Raw genomic sequence first — 24,174 nt, forward strand, 5'->3', positions numbered from 1 at the left:
CAGGTCTGGCACAAGGGTGCCCAACACCTGGTCCTGCCTGTGCTCACAGGACACATGCACATGGAAACACAACCCTGCCACCACCAGGTTATGAGAACTACTGGGCCATATACCCAGCACGGAGCACAGAAGGACACCATGGAAATGAAGAGAACAGCTCTAAAAAGAGAAATTCCTGTTGCTGGGGGTGGATGTGTCTCCAGGAAAGTGGAGCCACCACGTGAAGGCTGCAGCCAGGAAATGCCTGCTGTGGCAATGGGGGGATGGCCCTGTCAAGCACAGGGTCTGTCCCCTCAAGCATCTGCCTGATTCCCCTCCCCTCCACTCCTCCTCCCCTTTTGTAGTTTTGGAGCTGAGTGCTGGAGAGGGAAGGGATCAGCCCACGGTGACAGCTGGCTGCCACCCTCGCAGGAGAGCGGTGTGACACCATACCCTGACAGTGGCCAGGGGTGTTGAGCTCTCCTAATGGACATGAGATGATCTTTACTCATCTGAGCCTGACTCTGTCCCCCTGAGCTCCCTTTGTGTCAGTGCAAAAGAGACACTGCAAAGGGAAACTCCTCATTGCACTGAGGGCATCCGAGGGAGCTCAGATTAGCGGTCTCTGAGGCTCCCCCATATCTGCTGATGAAGGGGGAAGTCTGGCTTCCTGCTTCAACATGGTCTCTGGGTCACATTCAAATGAGAGATTCCTGAGGACAAGTGGCACGAACCATTTTCTTTTGTTGTTAAACAAGAATGTAATAGAGAAAAGCAAGGAAGAAAGATATGAAGAACACATAGCTTTGATGCCAAATGCTCTGTGAATGATGAGTGGATGCACGTGAGACAGTTACTGGTGCTGATATTGTACCCATTGAACCAGTTTCCTCAGGGCATCCTTGAGCTCCTTGTTCCTCAAGCTGTAGATGAGTGGGTTCACTCCTGGAGGCACCACCGCATACAGAACTGCTACCACCAGATCCAGGGATGGGGAGGAGAAGGAGGGGGGCTTCAGGTAGGCAAACAAGACAGTGCTGACAAAGAGGGAGACCACAGCCAGGTGAGGGAGGCACATGGAAAAGGCTTTGTGTCGGCCCTGCTCAGAGGGGATCCTCAGCACAACTGTGAAGATCTGCACATAGGACAACACAATGAAAATGAAACACCCAAAGCCTAAACAAAGACTAGCCGCAAGAACTACAAATTCCCTGAGGTAGGAGTCTGAGCAGGAGAGCTTGAGGATCTGGGGGATTTCACAGAAGAACTGCTCCACGACATTGCCTTCACAGAGTGGTATGGAAAATGTGTTCACAGTGTGCAGGAGAGCATAGAGAAAACCAGTACCCCAGACAGCTGCTGCCATTTTGACACAAGCTCTGCTGCCCAGGAGGGTCCCGTAGTGCAGGGGTCTGCAGATGGCAACAAAGCGGTCGTAGGCCATGACTGTGAGAAGAGAAAACTCTGCTGAAAAAAAGAAGAGAGCCATGAAGACCTGGGCAGCACATCCTGAGTAGGAAATGGCCCTGGTGTCCCTCAGGGAATTGGCCATGGATTTGGGGACAGTGGTGGAGATGGAGCCCAGGTCGAGGAGGGAGAGGTTGAGGAGGAAGAAGTACATGGGGGTGTGGAGGCAGTGGTCACAGGCTACGGCTGTGATGATGAGGCTGTTTCCCAGGAGGGCAGCCAGGTAGATGCCCAGGAAGAGTGAGAAGTGCAAGAGCTGCAGCTCCCGCTTGTCCATGAATGCCAGCAGGAGGAACTCATTCAGGGAGCTGCTGTTGGACATTATGTTCTCTCCAAGCGTGGAGGACTGTCCAAAGAAGAAAAGACATTGAGATGTTAGGAGAGATTTTGCAAGCAAAAAAAACCCCACCAAAATGTTCCAGTTCTCATAGGCACACCCCCCCCACCTCGCCATTGCCTCTCTCTTTCCTCAGTTGGCTTTTGTGCAGCTCCCTTGCTTGAGCTCCACTGTGCACTGGCAGAGCCTGCTGTGAGGAGCTGGGGTCTCTGCCCATGGGCTCCAGAGGAGTCAGTCCTGCTGTACAGTGGTGGGCATGAAGGAATGGGGATGACTAGCTCTCACATGCAGAATTTCTGTCAGGTGAACTCCACTCATCATGCGGAAGGGCTTTTCAGCATCTTCATCACCAGTTCTAAAGAATGAGAGATGAGGAACAGAGTTTTAAGGACTTTTTAATATTTTTTTTTTCTTGTAGGTGTCCTTGCCACTCCTGGAGAGTGTTCCTCAAAGGCATAAGTTTTTGCCATTTCTACTGAGAGTCCTGAGAGGAAAGGATTCACTGCCACTTGGTGCAGAGTGAGCAAACTTGCCTGTCTATTACTCCTTCTCACAGATGTCCTGTGCTCACACTTCTTTGAGCTGGAGGATGATCACGCTCATATGTTGCCCTAAAAAGAAACCAGCTACTGCTGAGAGCAGAGAAGTCCAGTTTCAAAGTGCACATCTCCAAATTTCTCTCCCTTTCTCCAGGCACTTGAGGGAGGTCTCCACACTCCCCCTCTAGCCAAGCACACACTGGGCTCTCTTCAGCTGCCCATTTACAACTTCCCGCCCCCATTCCCACACTCTTCACATCTCTTGTCTCTCAGATCTCACAGAGATGCTATGAGACATCTGTGCCTTTTCTGGAGGGCAGCTCAAAGCCTGGCAGGAAGCAACAGGGAAACAGTCAAAGGACTGTTAGGACTGAAGATGGGCTCTCCTTAAGGGAAAGTCAGTTCATTTTCCGACTCCACAGACTGCATTTCCTGGAGCACTCCACAGACTGCATTTCCTGGAGCAGCACAGGCCAGAAGGGGGCTGGGGCAACCCCCCTCCCATGCAGACCCCTTCTGTTGTACATCTTGAAGTGTCGGTGTCTGAACTGCAGCTGGAATGCCCTAACCCCAGGCAGCCCATGAGAAACACAGGAGCCCCATGGACAGGAGGGGAAATGAGGAGCAACACCATGATCCTTCTGCCAAGGGAGATCTTTCTGCCAAGGGAGGCAAGCAGAGACACACAGATGGGCACTCGGCAAAGCCTTCATCTGACCCCGGTGGGCATGACACCTCACAGAAGGTGACATTGCAGGGCAATTGCACTTAGCCCTTTTGTGGGGCACCATAAAATGGGCCCGGGGCAGGAGAGATGCCCCTCTCCTCTGCCGGAGGTCTGGCTGCAGAGCAGGTGGCTCATGCCCTGGGGTCCATGACTGTCAGGGCAGAGGCTCTGCTGAGGGGGAGAGGAGACACGGGGGCTTGCTCAGAGGAAGGTGCCTGTGTCAGAGGGACTGACCATGACTTGCCCAAATCCATCCTCCCATGACGATTCTGTCAGCAATTCTCTTTCCTTCCCTGCCCATCTCTGCTGCCTGGCGCTGTCCCTGCTGAGAGCTGTTTCTCAGTCCCAACATCTTTCCCTGGTCAGTGCTCACAGATCCCATCCCACCCTGTGTGTTCTCAGCTCTGCCCTACAGAAACCTCCCAGGTCAGGGCACTGACCAGGGGCACCTCCGTGTTTGCAGGTCCTAAGGAGCAGGTGACACAAACCCTGACGAGGCCAGAGAAAGTGATGTTAGTGCTGTCTGTAGGTTGAGGTGGGGATGAAGCAGCTTGCTGATGTCTCTCACAGACCTAGTGACCTCTGAGAGTGAAGGTTTGGGAGTTCCTTGCCAAACCAGAAAACTCTTTCCTTTTTTCTCCCTGACAACATTAGAAAACTGAACGTGCAGACACCAGAATGGAAGCTCCTTCCCTTTCAAATAGCCTTTTTATTTTTCAAACTTTCCTCTGAAAAGACTTCTCAGAAATGTCCTGTGCATAAGCTGGAGGTGTGAGCAGCCCCGATCCATGCAACACCCTCTCAATAGGAGAATAAATTTGCCCTGAAGAGGAGGAGCACTCTTCCCACCCAGAGCTTCTCCCCGCAGCACTGTGGGGAGTTTCCTGGGTAGGCTGAGCACTGACCCTCGCAGACAGCAGAGTCACTGCCCCAGGTACACAGCACCCTGGGGTGCAGGGACACAGCTCTGAATCACAGCCCTGGGAAGACCTGTGTGCACACCCTGGCTTCACACCCTGCAGCCGTCCCTGGGAGAAAGGAGAAGGATGCCCTGTCCCTGTGATGGCGTGGCTGGGAATCCCTGCTCTGAAGCAGCTCCTACTCCTTGGCACTGCAGAAGCCAGGAGAGACACCCCCAAAAACCCATCAATCATGTGAAGGGCTGCATTTAGAAGACCCCTCCATGAAACTCAGTAGCATTGCTCCACAGCCAGTGACTTACCGTGTCAAGGGCTGTGAAGATTTCTCCCACAATGAGCTCTCCTCTGTCCTCCCACTCCACACTGCCTTTCACTTCTCTCTGTCTTCTCTCATCTTATGTCAGCAAGAGCAGGCAGTAGCTGGAGCCCTGCTGCTCTCGGCAGAGGAGCTGCTCCTGCACAGAGCTGTCTTTTGTCAGTGCTGCCTGGTTGCCAGGAGGTCCCTCTGTCCCAGGAGCCTGATCCCACTCGGGAACCCGTGGCCCAGCTGAAGATGTGATTTTATTTGTCCTTTGTATTCCCTCCCCCTGGGAAATGCTCACTAAGGCAGACTAAAGTAATCACTGATGGGCCCTCTCCAAACAGTGAAGAGACACTGATTCCAGCACTGTACATGGTCTCATCAGAGGAGGGTTAGCTCAGAGAGGAGGAAATGTCCCACTCTGGAAGCCCCTACTCCCTTCTCTTAACTAGGTAGGACACCTAGACAAGGGAGTTCATTTTCCCATGATTCAGGCATCGCTTCCAATGAGTCAATCTGGGCATTTCATGCCACGTCAGAAATGCTGAGGTGGAGTGGGATTCCACTCCCTCCCGTGAACTCCACAAACACACAGGAGGTGGGATTCCCCTTGCCCAAGCTGAAGTGTGCACAACAGAGATGCCTGTACACAAGATCCTACCGTTCTGATCGCTGGAGATGGAGGCTGGGAGTCAGTTGCTCACACACAAACACCTGGCGACATTTGAAGAGACAGCGGTGGTCCAAGACATGTGCCAGTGTCCACTTGCTCTGAAAGAGGAACCATGAGACCTGCATCCTTCTAGAGCATCAGGTGGAGGCTAGGTGGGAAATGTCCTTGTCCATCTCAAATGACAATAGGTACTTATTACTACTACTAAAGCTCCAGTCACTACAGAGTTGACAAACAAGCAGATCCCTAAACTGCAAACAGCTAGTGCAATTCAGTGCAGACACTGGATTCAGTGACATAGAAATAGGCCAGCAGGGTCATGTCAGATGCCTGGCGTGTCCAGCACAACCCCACGTCCCTAGCAGATACAGCATGGGACCTACAGGAAAACATGTCCTTTTGGAGTGGTTGCTGGGCAAGTGCCCCAGCCATCTTGTGTTCACTACCTATGCTCAAACAATGAATCCCACCACTGCCTTTAGGCCAAGTCCATCCCGTCTACATCAAAGTGTGCTGCATAAATGGGAGAGGCACATCACACCAAGGTCTCCGCTCATGTCTCTGTACTCTCAAACTCTTCAAGCTCTTCTCACCCTGAACCTCTGCTCACCCCCAGATGATATGAACAGGGACTGTGCTCATGATGTCCACAGAGTGGCTGGATCACAGACTGTCTAGGCCCTGGGACTTCTTCAGGGGCACCTTGTCCTTGCTGCAGATTGGATCGATTCTGTCACAGGGCACAAGGTGATGCAGAGCCAGCTCGGGCAGCAAACCACTCTCCTGCCATTCCCGCACAGCCCTGCTCTGTTTCTCCTTGGCCTTTGGTACTGCAGGGTTTGCTCTCTCAGTGGGAACCTCCTTTCACCATTACATTGCCACCTCCTATCTATGCCAGTGTGCCACTGCTCCGAAGTGGGGCCATTGCAAACATGGGGTCCTTGGCTCTTGGTAACAGCTTTCACCATGATCAGTCTGTGCTCTGTGTCACAGCTGAGGTTCTGCAGCCCAAATATATGCCAATACATGCAGCCTAAGGCACAGATGGGAGCAGATGGAGATGTATAAGCTGTCACAGGAGTGAAACAGCAGAGTCCAAGCAGTCCAGGAGGTTTCTGGAGGGTGCCAGGGACAACTTCGTAGCACAGCTGCCAGGTGGACCAAGAAGGGTGATGCTTTCCTGGATGTGGAAGTTGGAAACAAGGAGGAATTGAGCAGGGGTGGGATAGTCAGCACCAGCCTTGCCTACAGTGACCATGAAAGAGTGGAGTTTCAGATCCTGAAGGGAGCCAGGAAGAACTGTAGCACAGTACGGACCCCGGACTTCAGAGGAGTAGACTTGGGCTTCTTCAAGGGGCTGGTGGGGCAGCCCATGGGAGGCAGCTCTGAAGGGCCCAGCAGCTCAGGAAAAGCCAGCAGATCTTTAAGGACACCATCCACCAAGCACAAGAATGGCTCATACTCTTACTCAGTACAACTAGCAGACATCTCAGGGGACCAGCTTGGCTAAACAGGGAGCTGGCACCTGAGTTGCAGGGCAATAAGGCACCCTATGGGAAGGGGAAGGAGGAGAGGCCACAAAGGAGGCATTTAGAAATAGTATCCAGTGACATAGGCATGGTGTTAAGGGAAGCCAAAGCTTTCCTAGGATAAGACACTTAGAGGGGATGTCAAGGGCATGCACATGAGCTGCTACTGCTCCACTAAGAATAAAAAGGGAAAGGCAGGATCACTGCTGAATGGGGCAAGGAGTCTAGCAACAGCAGAGGCAGATAGGTCTGAGACACTCCACACCTTGTTAGCTTCACTTTTCCCAAACAAGGGCTCCCAGCCTGCTGTGCTTCAACTCAGGACTCTTGAGGAGAAAAGCAACCAACAGTGGAGGAGGACTGGTGAGGGATTACTTGTGAGTACTCAAACTATACAAGTCAGTGGGGTTGGGCAGCTGCACACAAGGATGCTGGGAGGGCTCACTGCTGTCACAGCAAAGCCACTCGCTATCATCTTTGGAAGGGTGTGGAGACTGGGCAAGTTCCCAGTTTCTGAAGAAAGGCCAATATTAGATCCATCTTCAAAAAAGGCTAAAAGGACAACCTGGGGAGCAGCAGGCAGTTCAGCCTCACTTTGGTGAGCAGTACGCCATGGAGTGAGCCCTCTCAGGTCACATTTCTGGGTACATGAGGTAGAAGAAGGGGATAGGGAATGGTCAGTATGGATTTACTCAGTGTAAATGGTGCCTCACTAACCTGAATGCCTTCTACGATTAAAAAACTGTATTTGTGGATGGAGAAGAGTAATTGTCTTTTACATAGACTTTAGCAAGATGTTTGACGCTGTCTCCCACAATATTCTTGTATGCATGTTAGAACATTACAGTCTAGAGGGGTGGACAACCAGGTAGGTAGAAAGATGATGAGGCTCAGAGGGCAGTGGTGAATGGGTAGTACTCTTCCTGGAGGCCAGGCAGAAGTGCAGCACCACTCATCTCCCCAGGAACCTGTCCCTTTTATCATCTTGATTAGTGACACAGAGCAGGCAACACTCATCATGCTGGTAGATGACCCCAAACTCGAGGCAGGTGGGACCAGCCATATGCTTGAGGGCTGCCCTTCAGAGGGACCTAGACAGGCAGGAGGAAGAGGCTGTCAGGAATCTCCCAATAGTCACCAAGGGCAAATGCCAGGTCTTGTGCCTGGGAGAAACCAACACCCTGCAGTGTTACAGGCTGGGGCATAAGTGCCTGGGGAGCAGTTCTGTGGAACAAGACCTCAGGGTCCTGGCAGACAGGAGACAAAATATGAGCCATCAGCATTCCCTGGCAGCAAAGAAGGCCAAAAGCCTCCTGGGCTGTATGACCAGGAGCCCAGCCAGGAGGTCGAGGGAGATGATGATCCCCCTCTAGTCAGTATTCATTACACCCAGTCCAGAATTGCAAGAAAGAGAAAGAGGTTGGTAACTGGTTGGTAACTGGGAATGAGCGTGGCAAAGGACTCTCAAGGTAGATGGGGAGCTGAAGCACTTGCTCTGTGAGGAAAGGGGGCTTGTTCAGTCTCGATAAGAGATGGCTTTGGAGGAATCTCAGAGCAGCCTTCCAATGGCTACAAAGAGGAGGAAGATGGAGGCAGGCTCTTCACTGTAGTGCATGGTAGGAGGCCAAGAGGCAATGGGCATAAGTTGAAAGAAGAGTCATTCATGCAGGAGATAAGGAAAAGCCTTTCCACTAAAAGGATGGTCAAGCATTGGAAGTGGCTGCCCAGAGAGGCTGTGCAGTCTCCTGCCTTGGAGGTTTCCAAGACCAGACTGGATCAAGGCCAGAGTAACCTGGTCTAACCCCAGGGCTGACCCTGCTGTGAGCAAGGAGATAGGGCTAGAGACCTCCTGAGGTCCCTTCCATCTTGAAGGAGTCTATGACTCTTCCCCCACTGGAGCTTCACTTGTTGATGTCAGGGAAAGCATGCAGGCTCCCCATGACAGTGGAAGCAGGTCAGCTTTCTTGTCCTTCTCCAGTCAGAGTTGTTCAGAGGCAGGGCTTCTTGGCAGGAACCCCCAAAGCAGCCCTGATCAATCCTTTGCTTCATTTTAATTTCCTTTTTTTTTTCTTTTCCCCTTTTTAAGTTCGTCTCTTTCACCATCCTGATCCCCTCCCATACAGTTAGCCCACCCATGCTTATTTCCCCATATAATTTCCGCATCGGTGCTACTGCACCAATTTTTCTTTTTTCTTGGCACAGAAGAGCTTCAGTCCAAAAGGACCTTGGGAAATTTGAGTGATTCAGATATGTCATGAAGATTTACCAGGAGAAGCATCAAGTCCTGCACCTAGTGGAGAACAACCTCGTCCATGAGGAGAGGCAGAGGGATTTGGGCCCCTTTATCCTGCTGAAGTGGAGGTGAAGGGCAGTAGAGTAGGAGCCTGTGACTGCTTGAAAGGTGGATTCAGAGATGGTAGGGCTTCTCTGGGTAGTGGCAAACAGCATGAGAAGGGGGAAGAGCCACACAGAGCAGCTTGAGAGGTTCAGACATGACATTAGGAAATGGAAATGTCACTCAAAGGGTAGTGCTGTGCTGTGGTGCTACAGGTCACCCAGAAGGGAGCCTGGGATCAGCCCCTGACTTTGTGTTTCAAGGAAAAGCCTGTGAGGACAGGGAGACATCAGTAGAGGTAAGTTGATCCCAAGTGAAAGCAAGGTGGGGAAGCAAGTTGGGTGTCTGCAGGGAAACAGGCACAGGTATGAGACAGCATAAACAGCCTGTGGTGGAGACAAGCCAAGGGCACTGCCAAGGCTGAAAGCCTCCAACTGAGGTCTTTGTCCTCCTACCTATGACTGTTGTCTCTGGCACCAAGGCCTGTGACAAGAGGCCATTTCATTATAGCATAGCGGCTTTGCTGCTTCCTTGTCCCCAGGGAGCCCAGGAGGTGCCGTGTCCTTGTCCTGCACTCAGTGGTGAACATCCCCCACCCTCACACTGCCCCAGCAAGAGCCCTGAGCAAAGCATGAGGGAGAAGATGACCCTACCCAGGGGCTGGCTGTCACTGCCTGGCCATTCTGCTTGATAAAACACACCAAGGGTTACTTGGCATCAAAGCCACCCACACATTTCCTTTGCCTTCCTGCAATCAGGGCCTCCAGCTTCTTGCTCTAATCAGCCCCTGGGGAAGGTTTGCGAGTAATGGCCCTCAGTGGGACCTATTAACACGCCAAGAAAATTTACAGTCTATTTCTGACTTCAACTTGTTGAGAGGTTTCTTCAGTCTCCTCTCCATAGCTGAGGTTCGTGGACTCAGCACCAAATATACCCGAGAGGCTCATTAACATGCAAAAGCCCTAAGGAGCCCTGTCTCTTGCCTCATTTTCTTCAGCTCTCCAGTTCTTCTGTGGCTAATTGGAGAGGTTTCAGGAGTGCATTTAGAAGAGGAATATTTCAGTGAGCACCTGAAGAAGAAAGATGTCAGCTTCTTAAGCCTTCTTTATTCTTCAGAAGACGTGATATGCACATTCTCCCATTCAGACTGACCCAGAGTGTCTCCTAACCGAGTCAGGACATGTGGGAAAAGCAGTATCCTTGATGTGAGACATGTATGGACAACCTTCCTCCTCCCCTCCCCAACCCAGCTATTTCTCTCTTCAGCCACTGGGCACTTAACATCACTCCTGTTAAAATCTAACTCTTTTGCCACTCCAGTCTGTACCTTAATTGCAAACAAAATAAAAGATGTTACAGTTTAATAAAAAGTAAATACATTCCACAACTGTATGTTAAGTCCAAGCTGCCTCCACTGAGGTCCACTTTCCACAAGGAATAACCTTCCTTGAGCTGTTTTTGACAGGTACATAGGAAAGGATAGATAGAAAGACAGCTAAGGAGCTGGCTGGAGAGACAATCAGACTCCTGAAAGATGAGGCAAGCTTCAGACTCCCTGGAGCTCAGAGCACCTACTAGAGAGTTGCGAGATATCTGAATGGATGAAGAGCAAGGGCAGGAGGAAGACTGGAAAACAAGGGAAAGTGCATATGCCCAGATAGTCTGATGCAAAGGAAACTTTGGACATGACCAACTTAATCAGGACATGTGAAAACATGTGAGAGATGACTGAGATTACCTCCACAGCATGATAGGCAGAGCAGTGGTAACCCAAGCTGAGGGGCCTCTCAGTATTTCTTTGCCTGAGATTCATCCCCTTCCTCCAAATTCCCATGATTTTTTCCTGATGGGAAAACATTGACATGTGTATTAAAATCAGTCAATCATTTTAGCTGGTGAAAGTATGTTTGTATTCTTTAACTGTTGAAAACAGTTCTTCACTTTTCCAGGCAGAGCTCACATCTCTACCCACAAGCATCCAGTGGCACTTGGAGAGGCCCCAGTGTCTCTGAGGTCCCTGCCTGGGCCTGGCAGCTCTCCCAGGGCACCTGCAGGAGACCAGAGCCCCTCGGAGCTGCAGATGGAGGCTGGGCACAGAGGACCAGGGCAACTACAGCAGCACTAGACATCCATGACCCATGTGACTGCATCACACCCCGCTTCTGAAAAGCAATTTTATTAAAAAAAATCACAGTATATTAAAAAAGACAAAAAAGCAAAGAAGGATGATAAGAACACAAAGCAGTTCAAGAGCTGAAGAGTGTAACAAAACATTTCTTCACTTTAAAGCATTCCTCCAAAAAACCCTTTCTGAAAGATGACCTCTTTAATACAAACACTCTAAGCTGCATGGTTATATGTATTTCACAAGAGAGCTGGGATATCTTACATCTTTGGCTAAACATCAACTCATGAGAAAGGCAAACCCAAATCAAATAAGGGATGGAATTCAAGGAGAATAACAACAATCAAACCAAAAAAAAAAAAAAAGACAAAGCATTCTTTAGACATTCACATTTATTTCACTACTTGTGGCATTTCCCAGCACCTCTCAATTATATTCAATGTGAGCAAAAACCCCTTTCATTTCTTTTCCTTCTTGGAGAGCCCAAATTCCAAACTGGACAAGATGGCACTTCTGAGTGCTTGGTTTTTTGCTCTCCAACTCTTCATTGCATAAAGGAGTTACCATTAATCAGAAATGCATTTTTTGGCTTCATACACTCTCGTTCTAAAAGTAGTACAGACCTAAATGAACTGCGGTTCAGTACACCATAGCAGTCACAGTCTAAACTTTGCCCTCTTTCATCTCTTCTCATCAAAAAGGGGGCACTCAATCTTATAAAGTGCATTTAAGAATACCTTGGAAAAGACCTTGTTCTTCCTCTCTCTTTCTGTTCTAGTTGAAAAATCAGAAATGGTGAATGAATAGTGGGCTTCTTTGCAGCTTGCGGACTAGATCTGAAGCACACAGTCACTGAGGTAGATTAATACATACAACATGAGGAGCTGAAAGTCACTAAACAAAACACTGCTTGTTCAGCCAACTACAACTCACATCTCACTGCCTAGTAAAAGCCAGCACTTCTTGGCCAGGATAAGTCTATTACTGACAAGGTAAGTCAATGGACAGACATGTAAAGATGTAATGACAGCTTTGAAGCTGGAGTTGAGAAAATAAGTGCAGACAGTCACAGTGTCCCACTGGCATAAGTAAAACGACCTCGTCATAGTCTTTGTGTCCTTCAGGTGCTTCTGGGTCTTCCACTATGAGGAAAACCTAGAAAATACAGCAAGCAAGAGACTAACTACCTCCAGGGAGAAACACTGGCTGCTATTTGGGGAGGGCAGTGTTTCATTCTTGGTGTCAGAAGAAGCCAAAAAAGCCAGACCAAAACTCAACACATTTCTGATCTCTGATCAAAATAATTTCAGTTTCTAGGCAAGCTAATACTTGTTCTGTTTTCTTCATTAGTTCTAGCCAATGATTTTCTATGCATGTTTTCCAACTCCTAAACAGGAATAAAGGCACAAGGGAAACGCAAACTGCATTTTTATCAGTAGGCACAATAATTTCCAAAGGTTGGTAGATGAATTTTATGGCAAGTCTGAGTCCCACGCTTCCCTGTGCAGCACCTATCACCACCACCAGAGACAAGATTTTAATTCGTGCGCATGCCGGCCCACAGGTGCTGCAAGGCATGAGCCTTCCACCTCCACGGCAGGCATTCAGGTAAAAGCTGCTCTCAGTGCAAGGCCTTGCTCTCTCCCTGCACAAGGGCAAAGCCATCTCGTTGGCTTGCACTTAGGCTGCATCCGCTAATTTCTCAGAGAGTTACTGTCCCCACCACCGGGAAAAGAAGAAAACAGCTTAACCACTGCTTTGCACACTACAGACAAAAATCTGGGTGCCAGCTGCTTTGTGAAAGAAGGCATCAGAGGCATAATTCAAATGAGAGTTCCTCACCTGAAGGCATCACAGTGTTACTCTCACAAGGCCCATTTAACCACAGCTGCTGCTGAGGGATTGTTCCCACCATCATCTTCCTGCAGAAGGCAGGCAGGTGATTCTGAACAGAGAAACATGCCACTCCATAGGAAGTCCTAGGAGAAAGAGGCAGAAACATGCTTCAGCAGCCAGCTGCCAGTTCTGCCAGGTGACAAAGCTCATCTGAAGAACACTCAACACCTGCCCCTTGCGGGGGGCAGCATGGCTTTGCCCACCCCACTCCTAAATGCATGCAAGACAGGACAACCCAGCAAAACCACATTTCCTTCACTCACAACAACTCGCAAGCCCCTTAGTACAAGCTGCATCTGGAAACAACCAGTGTTTTCACAGCTCCAAGGGTTAAACACATTTCCCCCCAGAAGATACAAAGACCAGATACATGGCAAAGCCACTGGCTCCAGTCCCTTGCTCCAGGGGAACTGCATAGCTCCTGCTGGGAAGCAGCTACCAGAAATCCAGACAGACAATCCAGCTCAGCCCTGGATTGCACTACGTGTGTGTGTGTGTGTGTGTGTGTGTGTGTGTGTGTGTGTGTACACACACTTTGGAATATATGTGCATGCTGTGGGGGGTGTTTGCAAAACGTGTGTGCACTGTGTGTGTGCGCACACTGGGTTGCCTGTGCACTATAGGTTGTGTTAAAACCCCCAGCCCCAGAGGCTGGTCACGGACAACCTTCACCTTCAGCCCTACGAGGGGTGGGGAGGGCAGGTGTAATGATGGAGTGAGGCCAGCCCCAATCGCAAGGGTCTCTCACTGGGCCCCCAGCGAATGCGGTGCCTGGGGAGGTCGGGGCTGGGTCTGTGTGGTGCCTTCCCCTCTCAGTCCAGCCCCTTCTGGCCCCATCTCCTCCTGGATGTTACCTTGCACGGCCATTAAAAGTACAATACTGGTATGTTTAGTTATTCAGAAATAAATATTTTTCTTTTTTTATCTACTTTATAATGGTGTTTATCTAGGAGGAGGCAAAAAGGCAAAACAGTGCTGCCTGAGCTTTTGGATCCAGAATATGCCCTCTTCATGGTGATTCTTGGCCCACTAACAGCGGTCCCACCTGTTGCTGCTAGCAGGTGCTGAGGGAAAGTGTGCAAGAAACAAGGAGAACAAGAGAATGATTGTTGTTCTTCCCCCTCCAGCAGACTTTCCCTGTTTCCAGCAGCTCGAGGCTATGGGACGTGGGCCTGGAAGCGTGTCCGTACCGTTGTGCTGAGGGGCTGGTGAAGCTCTTTGCTATCCATTTGTTTAACCTTCTGTGCAGCCTTGCACATGTTGCCCACCACAAAACCCTCACAGGAGCGGTGTGGGGTGTGTGAAGGAGCCCTGGAGGGCAGATGCCAGCGCTGGTCGCTGTGGGACTTTGCTCATAGCTTCCCTGCATGGTGAACGCTGTTAAGTGTTTCTTGACTGTGGTTTGACCTCTCCAGACAGGCACTGTGCGGCCATTGACTTCTCCATGAGGACTTTCCTCCTGCCCTGCTGTTTGCTTCCTTCACCGGGGCAGGTGTCCAGGGGCTGGGGGGACGTGAGGGCTGGGAGCGCCCAGGCAGTGGGGTGCAAGTGGGGCTGATGGGCACCATCCTGCTGCTTGTCCCAATTGATGGGCACCATCCTGCTGCTCATCCCAGCAAATGGGCACCGTCCTGCTGCTCATCCCAGCAGATGGGCACCATCCTGCCGCTTGTCCCAACTGACGGGCACCGTCCTGCTGCTCATCCCGGTGCAGAGGGGCCAGGGAGGAGTTGCCCCCAGCTCGGCCCGGGGCCACATGCAGCAATGCCTGGGAGGGCTGTGGGTGCTCCTGGGGGTCACGTCCTGCTGCTGCACAGTGAGGGGCTGCTACAGAAACCTTTTTAAACCAAAAAGGAGTGCAAACCAAACACCCCACCCCACCCCACCCCTGCCCGCTGCAGGGCCCCCCCGGGTGGGTGCCCACTGCCCTCCCTTGCAGCCGGGTTCCCGCATGGGGACCACGGCCGGGGTGAGCGCAGCCACAGTGCCCAGCCCAGCCAGGACCCCGGTGGGGTTATCCCTGCCCCAGGGCCTGCGTGGGGGCAGCGGCAGCCCCCCAACCGCCCGCACAGCCCCTGCCTGCTGCAGGGCCAGCCCTGGCCCCCTGGGGCCCTGGGGCGAGGGGGGGCCGTGCCCCTCTGTGACACGGGCTGTGGTCACAGAGGACATCCCGGGTCACAGCCACAGCTCCCCTCTCCCGCCCGGCCATGGCCTCTCCCCACACGTCCCGGCAAGGCCGGGGGAGCCCAGGTGCTGGGGCTGCTCTCGGCACCACTCTTCTGCCAGGAGCCGCCGAGCCCAGCGGGAGCCGGCAAGGGGAGGCCGGGGCAGTGTGGGGCTGCGGGGACGTGTGGAGGAGGAGGAGGAGGAGGAGGAGGAGAAGGAGGAGGAGGAGGAGGAGGAGGAGGAGAGGAGCTGTTTCCTCATCACCTCCCGCTGCGGGGGTGACCCAGGGCAAGGAGGACAAGGATGGAGCTCTGGGACGCTGGCCAGGGGACGCAGCGTGGGCAGGGGGTGCCAGCGCTCCCCCGCCAGGGTAAGGCCTTCAGGATCTCCTTCCCGGGAGCCGTGGCAGAGATCATTAACTCTGGACATGGCTGTGGAAACCCTGGGGCTGGGGGGAGGCTGGATGAGTTGGTGGGTGCCCCAAGAGCCCTGACTGACGTTCTCCTCTGGCTCAGGTGCCAGTGCGGCCACCAGGACTGCTGGGTCCTGGCCCTGATGCTGCCCCTGCCATCCTGGGGCCCCCGGGCAGAAGTCCCTGCCCCAAGGGTCACTGCTGGCCTTGCAGTGGGGATGGCCCACCCGAGCTCCAGGTGGGGGAAGGAGCTGGAGATGCTCTGGTGGCCATGCAGAGCCTGTGTGTGCGGGGATCCCATACAGGGAAACTGGCCCCATAGGGGAGAGCCTGGGGATGCCCTGAGCCCCCGGACTACTGCGGGCACAGCACTGTCCTCTGAGGGGTGGAAATCCCTTGCCAATATCCCTAGGGAGGGATGAGGGGGAGATCTGCATCTAGAAGGAAAGGAGACCTGTGTGAAGGAGGCTGAGGGGTCCTGCAGCTCCTGCTGGGCTCTGGAGAGGCCGTCAGAAACACCTGTGCTGGAAATGAATCCTTGGCCTTTGACTCAGCTCAGTGGGGCTTTCTGTCTGGGAGACCAGCCTCTGCCTCTAGCTCCTTCCCGCTGGGTCTCCTTGTGCCTCCAGACTGGCAGAGCAGGCTTTGAGCTCAGGGACATATTGTAGATGCTCCATGGCAGGATCTGCATGTCCTAATGCCTCTGTTTCAGCTCCAGAGCCCTCCTGGGGGCAGACAAAAGGTTATAGCTTCAAGGCAGTGCCCACCCCAGCTCTGCCACCCCTGCCAGGGAATGGGGTGTGTTTGAGGAGGGGGATGCGGTTTGAATATGCTTGCCCTTGTCGTCTCCTTGGTTAGGCATGTGCTGAATGGTTTGAGCTGGCCCACCCAGAGCATGACATGTCTTTCACTTCTTTTCCAGAGACCCTTGCTGTCTGGGAAGGTGTGGCTAACTACATTGTTCATCAGCTGATGCTGAACCAGGTGGGTCTGCCATCCTGGGCCTCCCCACCAAACCCTTCTTCTGCCTCTTATGTGTCTGAGGGATGACGTCTTGGCTTTGACTTGTCTTTTTGAGAGGGTGAAGAGGAGGGGGAGGAAAGCATCTGGAAAGTTCTTACAAAGAATTGCTCCAAGGCTTCTCCAAAGCTTTCTTTCCCAGAGAGCTCCATCTGTCTCCTTTGTATGGCAGGAGCAGGCAGGGCACCAAGCCCCATGCTCTGACAAGTCTCCAGCCTGTCCACCTAACAGTCTCGTAATTCTTCTCTTCCTCCTCTGTTCAGGGAGTCAGAGTTATTCGTCTTGGGACCTTCGATATTGTGACTGAGCAAGTTGGTGGTGGGAAGCGTGGTCTTCTGACAGTTCGCAGACCCGTGTTCCGTCTTTCGAAGAATATTGCAGAGGTTCACGGCCTCACCTATGATAAGGCCTATGTTCCTGGTAAGGAGACAGGCTGAAACTTTGGCTTGCCCATGGGACATCTGTGGGCTGTGCATACTGCTGTTCAGTGTTAGACAGCCAGAGTTCCTTCACCAGGTCCTGAGAACACCTTCATTTCCTTTAATTATCCTGTCATCCTCATGTACAATACAAGTAGACTCCCTTTCTCTCGGCCTTGCTTTAACAGCTGGCTACACACCAGAGGTATTGGGGATGCTTCTTCTCATCAGATTTCATTAAAACCATTGGTCTGTGTTTACTGCCACACCAGACCTTGTAAAGGCAAATACCAGCATTCATGGTGGCTCTTGCACTCTCCTTCTACTTAGAAGTGGGTCCAAGGCAGCTGTAGAGAGCCTTGAAATGGAGATGGGGAAACTAGTGTGTATGAAAAGCCATCAGAGGCCAGCTTTGCGGAGATGGCTGGTCAGTGCTGCCAGCACTGCAGTGGTAGTGGACATTGGTGATGCCTGTGGGGCAGCAGGAGCTCCGAGCTGTGTTTGGAGTGGGTGAAGACAGCTCTGTGGCAGGGTCTTTCTTGAAGACCTCAAAGCTGCCCATGCTCTGTGTTAGCCTGCTGCGCTTGTGACTTTGTTGCTCTTTTGCTGCTTCCTAGGTCATAAGCTCTCTGAGCCCCTGAAGTATGCTTGCATAGCCTCGAACATCTCTGTTCCTTGGAAAGCAGTGGAGGCTTGCATAGAAGAGACCATGCATCTTTTCTCCTGTTGCCTTGAGAGTGGGAAGAATGTTGCCCTTGTGTTGAAGGACATTGGCATGCTTGTTATTCAAGGGGTAGATGTGAAAATGAGATTTTACAGAGACTTTCTGAGAAGGCTGAATGGGACCGAGCAGCTGCTAGAAGCTCTTCTTGGGGTAAGTTTTCCATTTCTGCAGTGCTACCTGTGGTCCTTTTGAAATCATGAGTGAATGCAATTCTATTAGCCTGCCATGACCTGTTTAGGGGCATGGACAGTCCTGGCCTGGAGTAATGCCAGCTCCCTGGACAGTTTGTCTTGAGCATTCAGAGGATTTGGCAGCAGAGAAGACCCTGGGAATAGGCTGTACTGGGTCCACCCAAAGATTCATGCAGCCGCATGCACTGTTTGCATGTGCTCTGGGAAAAAGTCCAAGGAAAGTTCAGGTCTTGTGTGTTTTTTTTCCCAGTAGACCTCCCATCTTCCAGACAGCCATGGTTTAGTGCCCCTTTGTGTCAGGCTCACATTTGAACCCATGTGTCCTTTGGGCATGTCTGAGACGGTAAGGCAGCGAGTTCAAGAGCTTCCCCTTAAGCGAGGTAACAATATTTCTGTGTGTCCCTTTGGAAGCTTGGCCTGAGCCCTTCATGGGATGCCCTTGCACTGTGGTGTGGTGAAGGAACAGTGAGTTCCTTCCCTCCTCCTCCTGCCTGGGCCATCTGTGATGTCAGACATCTCTGGCCAGTCTCTGGTGACTTCAGTCCTCTCTCTTTGAAGTTGGAGGGCCTGAGCATGTGTCTTCTCTCCCATATGGCAGCTGACCAGAATATCTCCTCACTCTCATCCTCTTGCTCAGTGGTGTTTTTAGGTCTGTGTCTGTGTAGGTTTATTTGTGCAGGGAACGCTGCTCACCCCACTGTCTGGGCAGGAAGCAGAGGCACAGGCAGAGCAAGGCCCAGGTGGGGCCAGAGCCCTGTTGCTGCTGTTGCTCTTCCCAGGGCCCTACACTCTCACCAGCACACGGAGAGACTTTCTGTCCTAATGTGGGCACCTGCCCGCTGCTAGTGGTGGCCGCAGCATGTCACAGAGAGACTCACTGGAGCCCAATGTCCTTGCCCAGGTCTCTAGTGCAGCCCTGTGCTTCAGCCTGGGCTTTCAGGTGCAGCTGAAAAAAAGGGGAAAGGGGAGGTGTGGAAGCAGGCTGAGCTGAGCCCCTTGAGGGTTAAGCCAGAGATGCAAGCAGGCTGTAGCCCAGCCCTGCTTCCCAGCTCTGTCTCTTCCTTCTCACTTAGTCCGTGGTGTCTTCTCAGTCCGTTGTCTGGGCCAGGGCCTTTTCTCCAGCCTTTGTTCCCAGTGGGTCCCAGAGCAGGACCCTCACCTGCCCCTTAAAAAGACACCAGAGACTTGGCCTTCATAGTTGGAACCCTCTGTGCAAAGGGAAAGGAAGGGCTGCGTCTCTCTATTCCTCCATGGTGCACAGGCAGCCATCTGAATGTTAGGAGAGACTATGTGGGGGTTAACCCCACGTCTGAGCCCTTTGTTCTCAGCTCAGGAGGCATCAACTCAAGCCAGCAGGGAAAAAAAACGGAGCAGCCAGGACCCCCGGCTAGTGAAATGCCTTCCCCTGTGCTTGCCTCCATTGACTCCTGCATTAGGAAAGACCTGGTGTCTGGGCTGAGTCTCTGCATTCTTGCAAAAAGCAGTGTTCTTAGTCTTTCTCATGTATTTCCCTCCAGCTGCTCTGCTGTATAACTGAGGGGCTGCTGTGAGGAAGAGAGAGATTCAACATTTCAGAGAGGCAGCGCCTTCTCTGAGCAGTGGAAAAGTTTGCTGCCCCTGTGAGCGATGAGATACTTTCCTTGGCCTCATCTCACATGTGTCTCTCACCTTTGCAGATGCCGGAGATGAGGGATTCAGTCCTCTTGGGCACTGAAACTGCAGCTTCTCAGACCTGGTCTGGTCATGCCATTGTCTTTCCTGAGTGAGTATGGTTTGTTGCTTCTTAGCCCCTGGCTGGCCAAGCAAGCAGCTTCTCATGGCATGTTTGGTAGCGTTGTGTTGCCAGCGCTTGTGAAGGCTGCTCAGAAAGTCATTTGACAATAACTCTTTCCAATGTGAGTTCAAGTACAGGTCCATACTAGTCACTGGCTTGGGACATTTCCATGTCTTCTGAGAGACCTGTGTGAATGACGTGTCCTGCATGCATTTTCTTGGGTCAAAGGTTTTTTTGATGGGAGGCCCATCTAGGCCCAAGTGAAGCCTGTGCCCAGTGGGGTTGTGGAGAGCTTTGTGCTGGCTCCCATTGTGCTCAGTGTTTTGTTCCATTACCTGCCTGGGAGATGGAGGTTCCTTTTAACAGATGCACAAACATCAGCTTGGGAGGGCCTGCAAGTGTTTTGGAGGGTGAGAGAGGAGTTAGAAATGGTGCTGGGAAGCTGTAGGGAAGGAGAGTAGCCTGTTCTGCCTGGACATGAACATGAACAGGAGATGGGAGATGGTCACAGTGGCAGCCCAGAGGATCTGGGTTAGAATGAGCTTTCCTACAAGGAAGGATAGGGAAGTTCTTGAAGAGCCTGAGGAGGAAACTCACACCCCTCCAGGCTCTGGAGGTCTTCATGATGTCACTCAGCTTGCTAAGATGCTCCTCCAGAATCTGGCATGTTCTGTATATTCTGCTTTGCAAAAAGGAGGACTTGACAGTAGCTCCCAAATGCCCCTGTGTCCCCCTTATTCACACAAGGTGCAAAGGAAGTGTGGTGTCCTTCATTTGAACTGGTGTCTTTTTCCCTGTTTCCAGGTACAAGCTTGAGAGGAGAGCTAGAAAACCACCTGTGGCACCTGTGAAGCCCAGCCAGGAAGAGGAGATGGGAAAAGACAATGCGAGGGGCAAAAAGGGAATGGAACAGCTGGTTCCTGGCAGGGGTTTGTGCCTTCTCCTCCTGTGCTGCTGGGTAGGGCATTGGAGCCAAGGCTCCAGTGCAATGGCTCCCAGGGGTAGCATGAGGCACTGGAGGTGATGCTGCTTACCCAAGATGGGAACTCTCAAGTGACTCAGGATGGGAAAAGTCAGATGGTTAAAAAGTCTGGTAGCCTGTGCCAAGATTTCCTTTCATTTTCAAAGCAAGGCGTTCTAACCTTTCTTTCCTACTCTCTCCTACACATTCCCAAAACAGTGCCTTTGTGTTGACTGTGTCTACAGAGGAGTTGTAGGCATGTGAGATCAGTAGACTGATCCAAGGATCGGCTCGCCTTGTGTGAAATGATGGCCCCCAGAGAGGCTCTGTTCGGTCACCAGGACATCCCAGCAAGCCCCCTTTTCCATCGAGTGAATGGGATAGAACATGAGAGAACCAATTCCACAAGAAAAGATATTGCCCAGTAAAAACGAAAAGACAGATAGTCTAAGCCAGTGTCTGGAAAGACCAAAGACCACCCAGGAAGCAAGCTTTGAGCAGATCCAGGCTTGAGCAGATCTGCCTATCCTTCCTGTTCCAAAGGTCTCCACAATGCTGTCCTGAAGTGTTTTCTTGCCTCCTGCTTGCAGGAACTCTTCCTGCCAAGCGTCTCCTCTTCAGGGAGAGGCATCCTCCACCCAGAATAACAGCTACCAATATGCAGAAAGGAAAGGAGAAGAAAGCTGAGGTCAAAGCGTCTCGTGGCAGGTGAGACACTTGGAGGCATGGAGGAGGGTGATCCTGCAGCCTTGTGCTTTTTTGAGTGAGATGTTTCCTGTGGACACAAGGTTTAGAGCAGCTCTGAATGCCTTTTCTCACATGGCACAGTAACTCCTGATCCCACGATGGCAGGACTGCCTTTACACCCCTGATCACTTTCTCCTTCTTTGACCCTGGGTCTCCAGGAAGAATCAGTTTTCCATACCTAAGCGCAAGGTAGCTGGGACCATCGAGGAGTGTTTAATACATTTGCCAGGATGGGGTAAGTGTGTCTCACAGAGCCTGTCTTTGTAAAGGCCCCTGCTCCTCTCCTTGCTGCCTCGAGAGAGAGCCTGTGCCTGGGCATCCTGAGCGTTCCTCCAGGCACATCATGGAGCCCTGGGTGCTTCAGCTGGGGGTGATCTCTGTGTCTGTGGATGTGAACACAGGCAGTCGACCCCACATCATTCTGCTGCGGGACTGCCTTCTGCTGCAGAAGCAGGTGCCCAGCTTGGGAGCGCAGAGTGGAGACCAAACTCGCGCTGTGCTCACACCACCTCCCCACAATGTGTATTTTCAGTGTGCTCCCAGCCATCGGAGGGAGCTCCTCAAAGCACCCAGAGGGAGTCTGTGATCAGCCCCTGGCTTTGTGTTCCAAGGAAGAGCAAGTGAGGACAGAGAGACATCAGCAGTGGTGGGGAGATTCCAGGGTGACAGCAAGGTGGGGAGGCAGTCTGGGTGTCTACAGTCTGCAGGGAAACAGGCACAGGTGTGGGACACTGTAGGACAGCTTGTGGTGGAGGCAGCCAAGGGCACTGCCAAGGCTCAAAGCATCCAACAGAACTGAGGCCTTTGTCCTCTTCCCTATTGCTGCTGTCTCTGCCAGCAAGGTATCTGAAAAGACACCGTGTCCTTAAAACACAGTGCTGCCTTGCTGCCTCGTCGTCCCCAGGGAGCCCAGGAGGTGCCGGTACATTGCCCTGCACTCGGAGTTGCACATCATCTCACTGCCCCTGCAAAGAGCCCTGAGCAAAGCATTACGGAAAGCATCACCCTACCCAGGGGCTGGCGGTCGGTGCCTGGCTGATTTGCTTGATAAAACACACCAAGGGTTACTTGGCATCAGAGCCACCCACACATTTCCTCTGCCTACCTGCAATCAGGGCCTCCAATTCGCTGCTCTCATCAGCCCCTAGGGAAGCCTTGTGCATAATGGCCCTCAGTAGAGCTTCAGAAGAAACTTTGGGATTTACTTCTGACTTTGACTTCTTGCGAGGTTTGTTCCATCTCCTCTCAGTAGCTCAGATTCATGGACTCAGCACCAAAGACATCAGAGGGGCCATTACAATGCCAAAACCCCTAACAAGCCATGCCACTCCCCATAACTTTCCTAGTTCTTCAGTCCTTGGGGGGCTCACTGGAGACATTTCAGGAGTGTATTTACAAGAGCACGACTTCAATGAGCACCTAAACAAAAAAAGGATTTTTCTTTTTTAAAATTTCCTTAATTTTTCCACTTACAGAATAAGTCAGATCCACATTCTTCAACTGACGTTGACCCAGAGGGTCTCCTAATGAAGTCCTGATGTGTAAGAAAAGTTGAATTTTTGGTAGCAGACGTGGGTGGACGACCTTCCTCCTCACCTCCCCAACTCTGCCCTTTCTCTCTTCAGCCACTGGGGACTTAACGTCACTCTTGTTAAAAAATAAAAAACTTTTTTCCACTCAAGTCGGTAGCTGAATGGTACAGCTCCTATGCACCAATTCCCACCTCCTTTCCTTAGAGAACTAGCTGCAGACACAGCAGGATTTGTCTTAATTACAAATAAAGCAAAATAAAACATGATACAGTTTATTAAAAAAAAATACACTTCTCAACTGCCTGTGAAGTCCAAGCTGCCTCCACTGAGGTCCACTTTCCACAAGGAATAACCTTCCTTGACGTGTTTGACACTGAGAGATAGAAACACACCTAAGGAGCTGGCGAAAGACAAAATTAGACTCCTGAAAGACGAGGCAAGCTTCAGGCTCCCTGAAGCTCAGAGCAGCAACTGGAAACTTTCACCATATCTGAATGGGTAAAGAGCAAGGGGTGGAGGGAAACTATGGGAAGTGCATACGCCCAGGTAGTCTGGTGCAAAGAGAACTTCAGAAAGGATCAATTTAATGAGGACATGCAAAAAGAAGTGAAAGATGACTGAGATAACACCCAGAGCATAACAGACAGAGCAGCGGTAACACAAATTGAGGGGCAGATCAATATTTCTTCGCCTGAGATTCATACTCTTCCTCCAAATTTCCAGGTTCATCATGCAAATAGATTGATAGGAAAATTAGTCCAGCATTTTGAGCTGATGAGAGTGTGTTCGTATTTTTTAAATGTTGAAAACAGTTCTTCACCTTTCCAGGCAGAGATCACGTGTCTACCCACAAGCATCCAGTGGCACTTGAAGAGGCCCCAGTGTCTCTGAGGTCCCTGCCTGGGCCTGGCAGCTCTCCCAGGGCACCTGTGGGAGACTGGAGGCCCTTGGAGCTGCAGATGGAGGCTGGGCAGAGGGGACCGGGGCACCTACAGCGGCACCAGACATCCATGACCCTGAGACTGCATCCCACCCCACTTCTGAAAATTACTTCTCTTTTCAACCAAAAACATAACACAAAATCTCCTCCCCCACAAAGACGACTATACGAAAAGGAAACACAGGAAGCATGATAAGAACACAAAGTATCCTAAAAGCTGAAAAGTGTAACAAAACATTTCTTCACCTTAGATCGTTTTCTTAATGACTTAGTTGTTTCATTTTCATTGACAGTTCTAAACAGTTCTCTTATAATACATCCTACACCACCAAAAAAGATATTTTTGTGTCTCACACGGAGCCCAGGGCTCCAAAACCAGTCCCTGCCCAGGGCTGTCCATGCCACCTCTCACTCTTTGCCCAGAGCGAGTCACATGCTGAGGTGTCAGACTCTTGCAGCT

The sequence above is a fragment of the Struthio camelus genome, chromosome 32, assembly GCF_040807025.1.
Source record: "Struthio camelus isolate bStrCam1 chromosome 32, bStrCam1.hap1, whole genome shotgun sequence".
NCBI lineage: Eukaryota > Metazoa > Chordata > Aves > Struthioniformes > Struthionidae > Struthio > Struthio camelus.